Raw genomic sequence first — 18,267 nt, 5'->3', positions numbered from 1 at the left:
AGACCAAACAGAATTTGTCGGTAAAATGCTGACTGGAGATTAGTCATGTTCGGTAAAAACGATTTCCTTCTTCTGGCTTCGGAGCAGATATTGTTCACCATTTTATGCTTCTGTTTGCTCTATCTTTTCTGATCGTTTTGTCATGCAATTAGTTTTTACAAACAGAAAAGTCTTATGACTATTTCACTTGTTTTTGGAATATCTTTTATTTATTTATTTATTAACTTTTTTTGTACAAGAACTTTTACTGAGATTAGCTTTTTACTTTTCTCAATTTCTAATGTAAGTTTTTATTTTTGTTGAAAGGCTTATGAGTTAAAGTTCCCTGAGCTACTGTCGTACATATATACCTATTTGGTGGTAACCTGTTATGAAAAGCTTCAGAGGTTCAACTGGGAATTCATAATTATTCTAATTAGGTATTCTAATTAGGAATATAACTTACCTGAGGTGGTCACTGATCTCTTCATCTCCTATTTGCATCCTCGAAAGGGGCTTTTTAGGGAGAGAACTTCTACATACGATGCGGCTTTTTAGGGAGAGAACTTCTACATACGATGCGCAAGTAATTGACCACGAAGAATCAAAATGAGATCGTTGAGGTCAGGCTTTTACTCCAAACACTTCACCACTAACCTCTGTGGGGCACGTACCATAATGCTTCATTAACACTCAAGCCCTTATTCATTTCTTCGTTTGTTACATAAAGCCTTAATGTTTCCAGTGATCTTTTTCTATTTCCTTCTAAACCTCCAGAATTTAAACATTTTCGCTCACATAAGTTACCGTCCTCTCCAAGCGACCAGACCACCTTCAAACATTCAGATCTATCTTTTTTACTTGCTTCTCTTTTCCAACATTTCTAAACCATGCCTTTAGGTCTTTTCAGATCTGCTCTCTTTTCTAAATAAAAATTTGAACTTTCCACAAATGAATCAAGAGTTAATGGTCGAAATTTAGGTGATACGTAACCTTTTCAATGCTTGTGTAATCGACACATACAAGATTAAGATATCGTGTTTAAGGAATTTTATGATGTTCTTGCTTTTGAAAATATATTAAATATACTCATCAATGAACAAGGCTTGATGTGACAGAGATTACCTTTAGAAACATGCATGCATACCTTTTATTTTTATGAAGAATTAGGCCACATTTTAAGTGGAATTTAGAAAGAATAAATGAACACCTATCTGAATATCCTATTCACTCGTAACAGGTGTATAGGATTAAATAATAGTATATGATCTTTGATGTAAAATAGATTGTTAGCAAAATGGAGTAGAAATAAAAGGAATGCTGTTTTACTAGTGTATGGAAATTTGGTGACTGGTGAATTTAAATGTGATTCTTGATATTTTAGTTATTTTCATATAGCTCCCGTATATACTAACAGCTTATTTATAATAAGCCTGCAAACTCACTGTAAGGTACAGCAGTACTTTCTCAGTTTTGTTTCTCAAGCACACTGTCTCTTCAGTTCCAGATTTGTTAGTGAGTAAGCTATGAAAATGCGTCAGTTTGTACATATAACAAAGGATTTCGAAACAGCTTCAGGATGTATGAAATATTAGGAAAATTAAGTTTTACTAGTACTTGTATCATCAAGTAGCATCTAACATATTGCGTCTGACATCGGCACTTGTTGTTGAGCTTTCAGTCCAACTTCATACCTTGTCAATCCACCAATTGCTTGCTGCATTTTCACGTGCTTACCTGCCTTTACTCGTTCCTTTCTCCGATTTCCTTTACAATTAAGAAACATCTCCGGTAGCGTTCAATCTCTCTCTCTCTCTCTCTCTCTCTCTCTCTCTCATAAAGATGAACCAACAGGCGCACCACATTAACCCCCGCAATCAGCCCTAGTGCTAAATTAGGCATAATAATCTCACAGCTGCTCTGCTGCTTTCCCGAAGTTGTAACATTTTGTTGCGCTTCACACTATACTCTGTTTTTTTCCACTTGCCCATCCGCCTGTGGTGTTTGCGCATGGTAACACTGCGTCCCGGGCTTTAAATATTATCTTATTTCGAATATTAACGGTGTAATTCACATGCAGTAAATTATCAAAACACTTTTCAGTTGCAAATGTACACCCAGATATCCTTTTATTTACCTAAAACTTACACATAGCGTAACTATTTAAAGCCCCAGATGCAGTGTTACCATGCGAAAACACCACCGACGGATAGCCTGAAACGTAAAACCTAATTAATTGTCGCTGGAATTGTCACAAAGTAAGAATCAAAATGATACCTATTTGACCCTTTGAAGATCCTCCTAGTTTTCTACTTTGAGATAATCCTTACCGGTGACAAATCTTGATTCTATCATAAATTGTGTATTGTTGTACTTTCACACGGTTTTATTTCTCCTTTATTTTCAGTATAATTGAACAGTATTGCAGGAACTCAAGGTCCAGACTTATTTTTTCTTTTTTCATACATATTTTTTCCAATTTCCAACATTTCTGGAGTAGTCCTCTTCTTCTTCCCAGCTTGTTCCCATTTTTGTATGGGGTCGCCGTTTCGGATGAGCCGTTTCCATCTATTTCTATCTTGTGCTTCTGCCTCATCAATTCCCTTCTCATTCAAGTCTCCTCTCACACAGTCCTTCCATCTCTTTCTTGGTCTCCCTCTTTTTCTTCTTCCTTGCACCTCCACCCCCATAGTATGTCTCCCAGCGTGGTCCTCATCTCTCCTCAACAGGTGTCCATACCATCTCAGCCTCCCCTCCTGCACTTTCTTTGATACTTCCACCACCTTAGTTGACCCCCTTATGTAGTCATTTCTGATCCTATCCACTCTTGTTACCCCAGACATCCACCTAAGCATTCTCATTTCTGCCACATCCATCTTCTTCTGCTCTGCTTTTCTCATGCTTGCTGTTTCCGTACCATACAGCATTGCTGTTCTTACCACCGTCTTGTGAAATTTTCCTTTTAACCTAAGCGGCACTCTTTTGTCACAAAGAACTCCCGAGGCCGCTCTCCAGTTGTTCCAGCCTGCCTGTACCCGATGTTTTACTTCTTCTTCCATACTTCCTCCAGCGTTAACAAAAGATCCCAAATACTTAAACTTATCAACTCTCCTTATTTGCTCTCCACCAAGCTGAATACTTTCTCTATCATCCCCCTCAGTGGTGGTACACATATATTCTGTCTTGGATCTACTTATTCTCATTCCTCTGTCCTCCAGTACTTGTCTCCATCTTTCCAATTTCACTTCCAGATCTTCCCTGCTCTCTGCACAGAACAATATCATCCGCATACAATATGTTCCATGGTACTGTCTCCCTTACTTCCTCTATTATAACATCCATCACTATGTAAAGATAAATGGGCTCAGAGCCGACCCCTGGTGTAATCCTACTCTCACCTCAAAACCTTCTGTCTCCCCAACACTGCTCCTCACTCTGGTAAATACATTCTGGTACATCTCTTGTATCAATCGCACATACTTCTCTGGCACCATCTTCTCCCTCAGGCTCCTCCATACCTCTTGTCTCGGACTCGGTCATAAGCCTTTTCAAGGTCAATGAATACCATATGTAGGTCCCTTTGTCTTTCCCCGAATTTCTCCATTATTTGCCTCAGACAAAATATACCATCTGTTGTTCCCCTTCCCTTCATAAATCCCATCTGCTCTTTACCTATTTGTACTTCTTCTCTCAGTCTAGCATCTATCATCCTTTCCAGTATCTTCAAAGTGTGGGACATCAATTTAATGCCCCTATAATTACCACACTCTTGGACATCGCCTTTCCCTTTAAAAATTGGGATCAATATACTCCCACGCCACTCATTTGGTATCTTTTCCTGTTCAAGGATCTTTATCATAAGATCGTACAGTATATCCACTCCTTCATCTCCTAATGCTTTCCATGCCTCCACCGGGATCATGTCTGGTCCGGTTGCCTTCCCATTCTTCATCTTCTTCAGTGCATTTAGTACCTCTTGCCTAGAAAACCTCATTACCATGCCAATGTTCACTTGCCCATCCTCTCTTATTAGTCTATTATTTTCTTCATTTAACAACTGTTCGAAATATTCTTTCCATCTCTTCACAATGTCTTCCTCTTTTCTAAGCACTACACCCTCTTGATCCTTTATTTGTTTGATATGTTATATCTTTGGTGCTCTTATTTCTAGCCTTTGATAGCGTGATCATCTTCTTTAATCCTTCCTTTGTCCCCAGCTCATTATACACATCATCATACGACTTTGCTTTAGCTTGGGCTACCACCTTTTTCACCACCTTGTTTTTCTCTCTGTACCTATTTCTGTCTTCCACTGACTGTGACTCTTCCCATCTTTTCTTTGCCTCCTTCTTATCATTTACTACTTTCTCAATGTCTTCATCCCCCCACCAACTCTCCTTTTCTTCCCATATGATACCAGATGTCTCTCCTAGCAGCTCCTTTCCATGCCTTCTTATTACTGCTGCATTTCGTGCCCACCATTCTTGAACATCTTCAATCCCTATATCAATATCCTCCAAAACCCTCCTCTTAAACTCTCTCTTCTTATCCCCTTCCTTCTGTAATTCGTACCATTTAATTTTCCTTATCCCTTTAGCTTTGGTTTTTCTTTCCCTTTTCAACTTCAAGTCCATACATAGCAGCCTGTGTTGGGGGGCTACATGGTCGCCTGGAATAACTTTGCAGTTCTTGACCTCCACCAGATTTATCCTTTTATACAAGAAATAGTCTATCTGGGAGAATCTTCCCCCACTCCTATATGTTATTAGGTGTTCCCTTTTCTTCTCAAAGAATGTGTTTACTATTGCCATGTCGAATGACACAGCAAAGTCCACTACACTCTCTCCTTCTGGGTTTCTCTCCCCAATTCCATGGCCCCCATGCACCCGCCCAATCGCCTCATTTTCACTTCCGACATGGCCATTCAAATCTGCCCCAACTATCACCCTCTCATGCTCTTCCAGTTCTTGCATTATTCCATCCATGTCTCTCCAGAAATTTCCCTTCTCTTCTTCTGTGCAACCAACTTGTGGTGCATATGCGCTTATAATATTCAGAATCTCTCCTCCATAACATATCTTCAATCTGATGATACGGTCATTCTTTCTATGCACTTCTATTACCGAGTTCTTTAGTTCACTAGACAGTTCTGGAGTAGTCCAAGACCATAGATTTTTTTACTCCTTTTCTCATATCAATTTATCATATTTGAATAAATGCATGCATTAATTATATCATATTACACCCCGTGACATTTTCTTTATTAGCATTAAGAACTTTCCAAGACATTTATGGACAACCAAAGTTGTACAAAAATGTGCTCTCATCCTATCATAATTTCAAGTATTTTTTCCCAAGTTATAACTAATTTAAAATGAATTTCACAAAGTATAGTAAATTAATCTATTACCCCATCATTCTAAGTAAAAAGTGTGAATTATAAAGCAAATGAAGTTGTTCATAATTGACTTTGAAAATTGTGTCCTCAAATGAGGACGCTGGGATGAAGCATTACAAATCTTGCCTCGTTTTTTCTCTGTTTCTTTCGAATCTCTGTTGTGATCACAAGCGTTAAGATGAGAGCGCCTCAGCGGCGTAGTTGGTATGGTATTAGTGTTCCGTCTCGGTGGTCGCGGGTTCGATTCTCGGCCATTCCGTTGAGGAGTGAGAGATGTGTATTTCTGGTGATAGAAGTTCACTCTCGACGTGGTTCGGAAGTCACGTAAAGCCGTTGGTCCCGTTGCTGAATAACCACTGGTTCCATGCAACGTAAAAACATCATACAAACAAACAAACAAGCGTTAAGAAAATATCCATCCATGGTAAGCATTATTTTATGATTATTCAAAACATTTGAAAAAAAAACAATATTGCTAAAAAGTTGTAAAGAACTTGTTTATTTTATTATTTTGAGTAAAGTTACATTCTAAATATTTTATAACTGATTTCTCAATGTATGTATAATAATATATATATATAATAATATATTATATATTATATATATAATATATATATAGATATATATGTTATATATATAGAATGATCTCCTATGAGTTAGTCTAGGAGTAGGAGAGGAGTCATTACACAAACACCCACAGTCACTTTATATCAAACCAGAATATTAAGGAACGTAAATTAAATATGAAAGAAATGCTAGATATATATATAATTACACAAATACCACAAGTTACTAATAAATAACAGCAGTACAGATCATACAAATGAAATAAGAAAAACTTACGAATACTTCACAATTGTAAATAATCACTTCGCAAACACTCTTCAAGTATGTAAAACAAACTAAATGTAGTTACCACCACAGATCAGCTGGAGAGAGGTTAAAGGTCCCGTAGTCTGAAAGCCAATGACATATGCTCGTATAAAGCCAAGGAGGTTAACAGAAAACGAGACTAAGCAAGGAGTCTCGAGACTGAAGGGACAGGTGGTAGCATACTTAATGATTATAGAGTACAGAAACAATTATTCCCCGGACATATGATTAATACAAATCATATTCTACAAAATATAAACATAATCGTAACAGCTCCCCCGTGCTAAAAGGCGGCTGAGAAGTTTCACGATGATCATCCATTTATGATGGATGGGAGGGATGCTTGAAGATGCCTAAACGCGAGACAATGCACCTGCTACTTTATTTTCTGCTCCAGGAATATGCTTCACTTTCACGTTGAATTCCTGGAGAATGAAAGACCACCGGAGCAGTTTCTTGTTATGGAGCTTGGCCCTTTCAAGGAAGGCCAATGGCAAGTGGTCTGATAAGACTGTCACAGGAGTATTTCCATGCAGATATACTCCGAAATGTAGAAGTGCAGCTACAACACCATAGAGCTCTTGCTCTACAGTAGACCAACGCTGCTGAGTTGGGGAGAACTTCCTGGAAAAGTATGAAACAGGAAGCAATGGGGATTCGTCAGATGGCTCTTCATCCTTTGACTGCAGAAGCACAGCACCAATACCTGTGTTGCAAGCATCAACCTGCAGATAAAAAGGCTTGTACACATTTGGGCATTTTAGGATTGGACGAGAGGTTAACATTAGTTTTAACTGATCAAAAGAGTTCTGGCATTCTGGTGACCAGATGAAATTTGCTTTAGCTGATGTGAGTTCATAGAGAGGTTTTGCAACAATAGCAAAATTTTTACAAAATTTACTGTAATAAGCAGACATCCCAAGGAAAGTCTGTACTTGCTTACGGTTAGAAGGAACTGGGTATTCCAAGACTGCTTTTATGTTACTATCTTTAGGTACAACAGAACCACTACCAATTACATGACCTAAATAGTTAACTTTGGCATTGCCAAAACAAGATTTCGAAAGATTAATGGTCAGATTGTTTGAGTGAAGTTTGTGGAACAATTTTTCCAATGTTTCAAAATGTTTTTCCCAGCTGCTTGTTGCAACAACCAAGTCGTCCAAGTAGGCATATACATCTTCAAGATCTCTGATCAACTCATTCATCACACGCTGGAAGGTGGCAGGGGCGTTACACATGCAAAGGGAAGAACGTTATACTGAAACAAGCCAAAAGGAGTAATGAATGCACTGATTTCTCTAGCATTTTCAGTTAACTGAATCTGATAATATCCCTTTAAGAGGTCTATTTGAGTTAAATAATTGCAATTTCCTATATTGTCTAAGATATCTTGTATTCTAGGAAGTGGGTAAGAGTCCTTCTCTGTAACACTATTCACTCTTCTGTAATCTGTGCACATCCTTACTTTCCCATTAGGTTTAGCAACTAAAATGCAAGGCGAAGCCCAAGGTGAGCAACTAGGGGAAGCTAATCCATTGTTTAATAAATATTCAACTTCACTTTTCATTAACTGTAGTTTTTCACCCACAATACGATAGTACGGTTGTCGAATAGGAAAGGTATTAGGGAGAAGCTTTATATCATGTAAAACAATATTACAGTTACCAGGAATATCTGAACACACACTTTCATATTTACGTAACAGGCTCTGCAATTGTGTTCTCTGCTCACAAGTCACGTGTTCAAAATACTTATCTAAGGAAGCAAGAATATCAGAGTTGGAAAAATCTGTCCATGAAGTATTCATGTCTAAGTGGCTATCTTTTTCATCGTAGTCTTCAGTACTTCCTCCACAAGGTTGCACACTTACTTCACAGGGTTGCACACTGCTATCAACTAACACTGGGGAAATCTTATGGTAAGGTTTAATTAGGTTGACATGAACTAGCTGGGTAGACTTCTTCCTGTCAGGAGTAGAGACAACATAATTAAGTTTATTTATCACTTTTGATACCTTATATGGTCCAGAGAACTTATGTTTTAATGGAGATCCTGAAATTGGAAAATATACTAGAACATTGTCACCAACTGTAAATTTTCGCACCTTAGCTTTTTTGTTATAATTTTCATTCATTTTCTCTTGTGAAACTTTCAGATTATTGAAGGCAAATTTATGAATTTTGTCAAATTTGTCTTTCATGTTTTGCAAATACTTAGAAACTGTTACAGGAGTGACTACTTCAACCTCACCAGTTAAATTTTCTTTAACAACTCTTAGCACATCTCTAGCTTTTCTACCAAAAAGCATTTCAAACGGAGAAACTCCAAGGGATTCGTTTGGAACACTGCGTATCACAAACATCAAGAGATCCAGGGTTTCATCCCAGTCTCTTGCAGATTCCAAGGCATATTTTCCAAGAAGGCTTTTCAATGTCTGATGTGCCCTTTCCAACACACCCTGAGACTGTGGATGATAAGCTGAAGAAAATGATTGTTTAATATGCAGCTCTTTCAAGACAGATTGGAAAACCTCACTTTTGAAATTTTTTGTTCCCCTATCACATTGTAATTCTTTAGGAAAACCTAAGACAGTAAACACTTTAATTAGACTTTCTACAATCTTTGTTTTTGGCAGTTATATTAGGTAAAGGAATGGCAATTGGAAATCTTGTGGAGGGACACATTACAGTCAGCAGATACTGATTACCTTTACGGGTTTTGGGCAAAGGACCCACACAATCTATAACAACTTTACTGAATGGTTCATGTGGAATGGCAATAGTTTTTAATGGTGCAGGTGGTATCACCTCGTTGGGCTTTCCCGCTATCTGGCAGATATGACAACACTGTACAAAGCTTTTTACATCATTTTTCATTCCTGGCCAGTAGAAATTAAAAGATAATCTCTGATAAGTTTTACTTACCCCTAAATGAGAATCGGCACAATGAGCAATTTCAAGAATCTTACTTCTTAGTGAAAATGGAACTATAACCTGCTCACAGTCTGCCCAAGATTCTTTCGCCGACAATTTAGAAGGTCGAAACAAGCGCATCAGTATTCCCTTCTCGATGTAGTAGCAAGGAACTTTGTCAATATCTGATTTCTGAACAGCCTTTTCATATAAATTACTCAAACTACTGTCTTCCTGCTGTAATTTAACAAAATTATCTTTAGAAAGGTTTAACAGATCAGGTAAGTTTGAATGATTAATAGAAACATTAGGTACATTCTTAGGTTGCTCATCAGTAGATTTCTTTGAGCGAGTTACTACACAAACTTGAATCCTTAGCTTAGTACCTTGTGACTCTTGTTTATCACCTTTGCTCTCAGGATCATAAATGATCAAATTGCACATTACTTTACTACCCGCTAAATCATTACCGAGGACAAGATCTACATTAACAGGAAATTCATTATCAGTGACAGCAACTTTTACAGTTTCATTAACATAAGGGCAATTAAGATTTACTTCAGCAAGTGGCAATACTTTACGACTTGAAAAGTCTGAAACCACTACATGTTCATTAGTAAATTTAAGATCAGGAACAAGAGACTTATGTATTATGGACTGAGCAGCCCCTGTATCTCTTAGTATAGATACTTTCTTTGAATTGAGAAGGCCATGGCAAACAAATTCTTTGAAATAATCTATCTGATCAACAGCACAATGCAAACTAGTTTTCTTAACCACTGACTGGGATACCTTACTAGACTGATTGGCCACTTTGCAACCTGGTTTTGTACAATTCTTTATTGTGTGGCCAGGCTGCTTACAATAAGCACAAGAGCTAATACCAGTTGCACCATTACCATCAGTATCTTTAGACTTATCAGGAATTTTAGGCTTACTCTTATGAATTAAGCTATGGTTATCAGCAAGATTTCCAGCTTTCATTAGATCTTTGACCCCTCTCTCAGCTATATACATCGAAATAGGTGGTGGTAATCTCCGATGGAATTCTTCCAAGACTACTAGATTAACTAATTCATTGAAATTTGCGACTTTTTCACTTGCAAGCCATTTTTTAAATAACCTAAGCTTTTGATTAGCAAATTCTGTAAATGTTTGAGAAGTAGTCTTAGTAGCATTCCGAAACAATTGTCTATAACCCTCGCTGGTGATAGCATAAGCATCTAGAATATTCTGCTTTATAACATTGTAATCTTCACCAATTAAATTTGATACTACTTGAATTGCTTTGCCACGTAATTGGGGTTTAATTAACCATAACCACTGATCTGCAGGCCATTCTAGATTAGCAGCAATATCTTCAAAAGCTATGAAAAAACTTTTCAACGTCTTTCTCATCAAAAAATGGCACAAGCTTTCTTGCTCTAGACAAGTCAAAATGAATGGGCCGAGAACTAGAAATATCAAACTCTTTTTCTACAGCTATTTTAGCCTTTTCTACAGCTATTTTAGCCTTTTCCTCTTCCAACCTCTTATTCAACTCTGCCTCTTTAATCTTATATTCTAATTCCAAGTCCAAAAGCTTCTGCTTTTCCTCTAACCTCTTCCGAGAAAGATAATCCTCTTGTTCTTTGCTAACTTCCCTTAATCTTAACTGTATTCTAGCTAGCTCTAATTCTTTATCTACTTTACTATGCTTTGACCTCAAGTTAATTACCTGTTCTTCAGTAAAAACATCCTCATCAATATAGTAATCCAAAATAGAGTCTAGAATTTGACCTTTAAGCGCTGTGTGGCTCACTTCAATACTAAGCTGACTAGCAAGGGACAGCAAGTCCACCTTTTTAGCTTGAGAAAGCTGAAAAAGTTCACCAGCAGGGTTTGCTACAAATTCTGATACATCAAAAGGCATTTCGGAGATTATTACTCAAACGATACAAAATATCAGGAGTCAAGTCATTAAAATGCAAAAGCACGAACTAGGAAATTGAACATATCAAAGTTGGTCGAAGTCTAATCAGTGAAAAATTTATCAATGACACTGAAAATCACTAAGACTAATAGGCAACAAACAAAATTATTCTGACGAAAATTACATTTAGATACGTACGTTTAATAAGATTTGCATATGCGAGTATGAGTATGAATGAAGCATTAAAGACGAAACAGGTCGTAAGAACAAATTTCAGACGCTTCGAAAGCGTTGTCATGTGAAGACCAATTGTTTGTACGGGAGCAAACCGCTAGTCCAGACTAAACAACTACTTAAACGATAGTGACGTGGCTTAGGTCGCTACAACAAAAGATAGCTTGACAGTTTCCCTAATAACAGTCAAACAAGGAGCAAGGAACTACACGAAGTGCCCTTTTAACTCTAAACTAGTCAATACTATCGGGAGCAAGGTATTGCTAAGACACCAACACGGCATAAAGGACTGAGAACTTAATCTACCGAAGGGATTAGCAGTCAGACGAACACTTTAGGGAAGCTACACTCAATTAAACTTCAACCGAAAACTATGGTAGTAGTAAACAATTGACAATACATTTAGTTTAAAAAACTTATTTGAAAAATAAACATTACGAAAAACATTATCCTGATATTTGATACCGAAAAAGCAGTTTATTCCACATACAGACGTGTGTGTGAAGTTAACATGATAAACACTTTCCGAATATAACTAATAGTCATTGAAAACAGCAACTCGTTATCCCGGTCAGGCCCCCAAAATGTAATGATCTCCTATGAGTTAGTCTAGGAGTAGGAGAGGAGTCATTACACAAACACCCACAGTCACTTTATATCAAACCAGAATATTAAGGAACGTAAATTAAATATGAAAGAAATGCTAGATATATATATAATTACACAAATAACACAAGTTACTAATAAATAACAGCAGTACAGATCATACAAATGAAATAAGAAAAACTTACGAATACTTCACAATTGTAAATAATCACTTCGCAAACACTCTTCAAGTATGTAAAACAAACTAAATGTAGTTACCACCACAGTTCAGCTGGAGAGAGGTTAAAGGTCCCGTAGTCTGAAAGCCAATGACATATGCTCGTATAAAGCCAAGGAGGTTAACAGAAAACGAGACTAAGCAAGGAGTCTCGAGACTGAAGGGACAGGTGGTAGCATACTTAATGATTATAGAGTACAGAAACAATTATTCCCCGGACATATGATTAATACAAATCATATTCTACAAAATATAAACATAATCGTAACAATATATATATATATATTTATATATATATATATTATATATATATGTGTGTGTGTGTGTGTGTGTGCATAAGTGTGCGTGAGTGTGTGTGTGTTTGTGTGTTTTATTACGTATTTGCATGTATACTTTCATAACTTTCATACATGAAAACATTTCCACGTAGGTGTCTGTTTATATATTCATTTGTCCATTATTTACCCTTCAGATGGAAAGATTGACTAAAGTCGGCCTTACTATGGATGAAATCTTAGAGGAGTAATTCATTGAAGATGATGAAAGTGATAAAATCACTGAAAGAGCTGATGTAGTTATAATTCCCCCTGATGTTGACCCTTTGACAGATGAGGATGAGACACCCGATGATTTGACTGGAGAAACAACAGTGCAAGATGTTCAGGGAAGTCTTGAGCTCCGTATTGATTATAAGAAAAATTCCGGCAAATGCGACGCCATAACATCAAATTGTACCTCAGCAAATCAAAAGAAAAAATGGCCAAAAATATCACCCGGCACCAAGAAACTGTGAATCAGAACCAAGTTGGAGACACAAAAGCGAAGCAGGGACAAACTTTCCAGGACAATTTGAAGAAAATGAAAGAAGACTTGGATCACCTAACACCTCTGGAATTATTTGAAACAATGATGTCCCCAGATATTTATGATCACATTGTGAAGGAAACTGTTCGTTATGCCACGGCCAGCAGAACCAAACTTGATTTTGTGTTCGGTGAAGATGAATGGAAATCTCTCATAGGAATTCTTCTTTTGCCAAGTTACCACAAATTACCATCGGAGGGGCATTATTGGTCAAAAGATGGAGACTTGGGTGTATCTATTGTAAAAAAAAAAAAAAAAAAGCAATGTTTCGGAATAAATTTCAAGTTTTGAAGAGTGTTGTGCATTTTTGTGATAATGCAAATGCAGAAAATAACAAAGGGGATAAAGAATTCAAAGTAAGAAGCTTGATTTCGAAGCTTCAGAAATCATTTATTCAATACGGAGTATTGAGGAATGCATTAGTGTTGACCAAATGATGGTAAAATATTATGGGCATAACTCAATGAAGCAGTTTATCCAGGTGAAACCTATAAGGTTTGGATATAAAGAAGACTTGGATCACCTAACACCTCTGGAATTATTTGAAACAATGATGTCCCCAGATATTTATGATCACATTGTGAAGGAAACTGTTCGTTATGCCACGGCCAGCAGAACCAAACTTGATTTTGTGTTCGGTGAAGATGAATGGAAATCTCTCATAGGAATTCTTCTTTTGCCAAGTTACCACAAATTACCATCGAGGGGCATTATTGGTCAAAAGATGGAGACTTGGGTGTATCTATTGTAAAAAAAAAAAAAAAAAAAAAAAAAAGCAATGTTTCGGAATAAATTTCAAGTTTTGAAGAGTGTTGTGCATTTTTGTGATAATGCAAATGCAGAAAATAACAAAGGGGATAAAGAATTCAAAGTAAGAAGCTTGATTTCGAAGCTTCAGAAATCATTTATTCAATACGGAGTATTGAGGAATGCATTAGTGTTGACCAAATGATGGTAAAATATTATGGGCATAACTCAATGAAGCAGTTTATCCAGGTGAAACCTATAAGGTTTGGATATAAACTTTGGACGTTTTGCGGAACCTCAGGTTACTGTTATAATTTTGATCCTTACTGTGGTAAGAATCCTCAACTCCATAAGAATGATGAAATAGCATTAGGTTCAAAAGTTGTCTCGAAAATGCTTGAAGCTGTAGCAGATCCAGAATCTCATACTGTCTTTTTCGATAATTATTTTACTGGATATGAATTATTAGTTCACCTACGAAATATTGGGTTTCAAGCCTCGGGATCATTCAGAGAAAATCGTTTGAAGAACTCTGCATTGAAATCAACAAATGATATGAAGAAAGAAAGAAGAGGCTGATATGACTACAGGTTTGACACCAATGAAGAAGTACTGATGGTAAAGTGGCTAGATAACAAATGTGTTACTGTTGGAACTAATTACGACACTGTAGAACCTTTTGCAAAGGTCCAACGTTGGATTAAAGCAAGTCAAAAGGTTCCTCAACCAAATGCGGTTAGTAGGGAAATATTCTGTTTCTATTCGAGGAAAGAAATGGTACTGGCCTTTATTCATTAGAATGTTAGATATGGCAGTTGTGAACTCATAGATCATTTATAAATTACTGCACCAAGAACATGGTATCACACATCTGAGCCTATTAGATTTCAAAGGGGCAATTTCTGTAGTTTATCTGAAATTGGCATGCATGGAAGGCTCAGCAGGAAGACCCTGTGGTACCTTACACTCACGCACAAATTTTTCTGATGTTCGTTATGATAGTAAAGGTCATTTTATTGAAAAGTGCAACAATCAACAGAGGTGTATGAACAAACCATGTACAGCAAAACCAAGAACCTTTTGCTCAAAATGCAATGTGACTCTTTGTATCGATTGTTTCAGCTCCTATCATAAAAGAAAATAAGTTCGTTAGGTATAATAATAAAAGAAAGTACATTTGGTTTATTTTTTTCAGGTAGAACTTAGGTATAATAATAAAAGAAAATACATTTGGTTTATTTTTTTCAGGTAGAACTTAGGTGAGAATTCGTAACATTTAAGTAAGATTGATAATATTTAACTATTTATCTTTATCTGAAAAGATAATACTTTCTTTAGCAAATATAAACATAAAACCTATTGTCCCAGCGTCCTCATTTGAGGACAGCTTATTGGAAGCTTACCGTCAGAAATAGATTTTTTCTTTCTACTTCATATGTATTCTTGACCCCTAAATACATATTATTTTGCAAAATATTCCAAAAATTAAAAAAATACAAAAGTTGGGATTTAATGGGTTAACAAAATTTGGAACAATATCACTAATTGAACACTATTGCAGGAACTCAAGGTCAAGACTTACTTTTTCATCTTTCATGCTTATTTTGTTCAATTTCCGACATTTCTGGAGAAGTCCAAGACCATAGCGAATCCTTACGAACTGCTGAAAGTTATTGTGTCCTCTTGAGCGTATACGGAGAATAAAAAGTAGAAAGAAAAAAAGTATAATTCGGCTCCATTGTAGAAATATTTGTAGAACATCCAGTGCAACCCAGCCACACACAACACAAGTCAGACGTAGAGGGCGTTTATTCACATGATAAAGAAGATCAAGGGCAGGAACACGGAGAGATTCACATTATGCTTTAACCCTACGTTTCGTGACAACAGAAACTATAGGAGTTGTAAACGAGGCCAGTAAATGTTTGCTTTCTCAAAATTTTGGACGAATGCCCCCTGCCCATCCGCCCTCTGATTTACTCACGCTACGTGGACGACACTTTTATCTTGTTCAAGCATGAATTCGATGCTGACAGGTTCCTAGATTTCGCTAATAATTACCATACTAGTATTAATTTTACAATGGAAAAAGAACATAATTCAAAATTAGCCTTCCTAGATATTTTGGTCTCCAAGGAAAATGATTGTTTTAGAACTTCAATTTTTAGAAAGAAAACATTTACTGGCCTCGGTTCCAACTTCTATAGTTTCTGTTTTCTCAATTTCAAACTTAACTCGATATATACCTTACTCTATCGTGCTCTGTCTCTTACCTCTACCTGGTCTCTCCTCCACAACGAAATTACTTTTCTCCTCCAGTACTTCTCTAATAATTGCTTTCCTTCTCAGATCTTTTATAGAATTTTAAATAAACCACTTAATAAAAGGGTTTCTGAACAGCCTATATGTTTTAAGGTCCCCAAGCTCCCTCTTTATGCCAGTTTCCCGTATCTATTAAATGACAATTTTCGAAAAGAGCTCATTAAGATTGTACACAGACATTTTGGAGCCGTAAATTTAAAGCTTATACCTAAGAAGCCTAAGACCATTGGCTACCTCTTCAAGTTTAAAGATCGGCTCTGCCCTTTGATGACGTCGGGTGTAGTTTATGAATACGCTTGTCCCAGATGTAATCTGGGAAAATATGTGGGATCTACACTGCGTCTTCTCAGGGTCAGGGCCGATTCCCATCGGGGCGTTAGTTATAGAACTGGATATAAGCTATCTAACTCAGAAACATCTTATATAAGGAAGCACACTATTAAATGTAAAGCTACAGTCAAATACGAAGATTTTAAAATTATTGGTCAAACAAGGGAACTCAACGAACTGTTGATTTTGGAAACTCTGAACATCAAACTACGAGTTCCAACCTTAAACAACCATTCCTCTGTTGTCCTCCTGTTTTTAGCCTAATCATTCTGTCATTCCTTGTGCCTCTTGACGTTGTTTACTTTTAGTGTGTTTTTATCTTTGATGCTGAAAGGTTGGTTAAGTGTTGAGCTGTTTTTGGCTGTGGTTTTATGAATATATGACTTTTACTGTTTACTTTTTATTGTATTTGTTGTTATTTTTATGTATGTGTAATTTAGCTGAAATTTTTAAATGTTCTTCTCGTCATTTGTAAGTTGTTTGGAACCTCTGGTCTGTTTGAATCAATTGTGCATGTAATTAAAGTGTGAAAGTTGTAATTTTACTATTAAACTGTTTCAACTTTTCAACTGTTGGATCTTGTAATCAGGTCTTATTTTATGTTAACGTATTATACTTTATTTTGTAGGAAAATCCCTGAAGATGTGGCGATGTTGTCACGAAACGTCGGATTAAAGCATAATGTGAATCTCATCGTGTTCCTGCCCTTGATCTTCTTTATCGTATATATATATATTATATATATATATATATATATATATATATATATATATATATATATATATATATATATATATATTATTACGACCCTTGTGGGGCCGTGGTGCAAGTTCTTAAAGCACCAGGAAAGAGAGGGCAGTAATACAGTGTCCAATAAATAAAGGTCAATGGAGACGAAAACACGAGAGAACTTAACAATTTATTACACACAAAGCAATAGAAATTAACAACCGTCAGCCTTGTGACTACAGGACTAATACGCAGCCTTAAAATAATCAGTAAGATAACCTAAACTCTAAAACTGCATCCCTAAGACAGTACAAAAATAACGTAAGGAGTAAATAAGGGCCCAAATAACCTACCTATAACTAAATAAGGTTAGGAAGGAAGGAGTAGACATACAGAAAGAAAACACTTAAATTCCTACCTAATATTATAAAGCTAAACTTAACATTAACACCCTAGGATAGGGGCAAATAAAATGTTCTCTATATGAGAACTTCAAAAATAATGAAAACCACAGAAAAACTCCTCACAGTTTATAGAGGGAACAAAGGGTTACACCCACACTTGTTGGCGTCCAAAGGTGCTAGGCTGAGGGTCATAGCACTGGGGGAACTCTGACACTGTCTTACAGCAAGCCACCAGGTACGGCGTCACACATCAGGTCACCGCTATCGGAGGGAGTTCTGGAGCACAGGTAGCAACAGGGGTAAATACTAATAGTGCCACCTGAAATAAATACCAAAAGGATATTACCTGTTCACAGACTCCCTACGTTCCTCCTCGGGCCACAATGCCCCCACAACTGCCGCACAGGCGAAGAAAACGTCCTGGAGGATGCAGAGGTGCCCTTCCTGCGTCCACTCGGCCGGGAATAATTCCTCTGCGTCGTCCTGAGTCCGCAGGAAGTCCACACCTCACTCAAACACTAGCCTAGGGTAGGCTACAATAGCTCAGAACGCCGTGGGTGGCACAGGAACTGAGCCCACAGCACAAAAGGTAATCCAGGTAATCCAAGTAATCCAAGCAGCTTAAGTGTGGGAGGCATGCAAGTCAGACCCGTACTGACTAAGAAGAGGAACCTTATCCTCCGAAGAAAACTTTTGTCTCCAAGGACGAACACAGTAAAATCAGGAGATGAAACTGC

This window comes from Macrobrachium nipponense, chromosome 9 (assembly GCF_015104395.2).
Source record: "Macrobrachium nipponense isolate FS-2020 chromosome 9, ASM1510439v2, whole genome shotgun sequence".
Classification (NCBI taxonomy): Eukaryota; Metazoa; Arthropoda; class Malacostraca; order Decapoda; family Palaemonidae; genus Macrobrachium; species Macrobrachium nipponense.
This window is presented reverse-complemented; position numbering follows the sequence as displayed.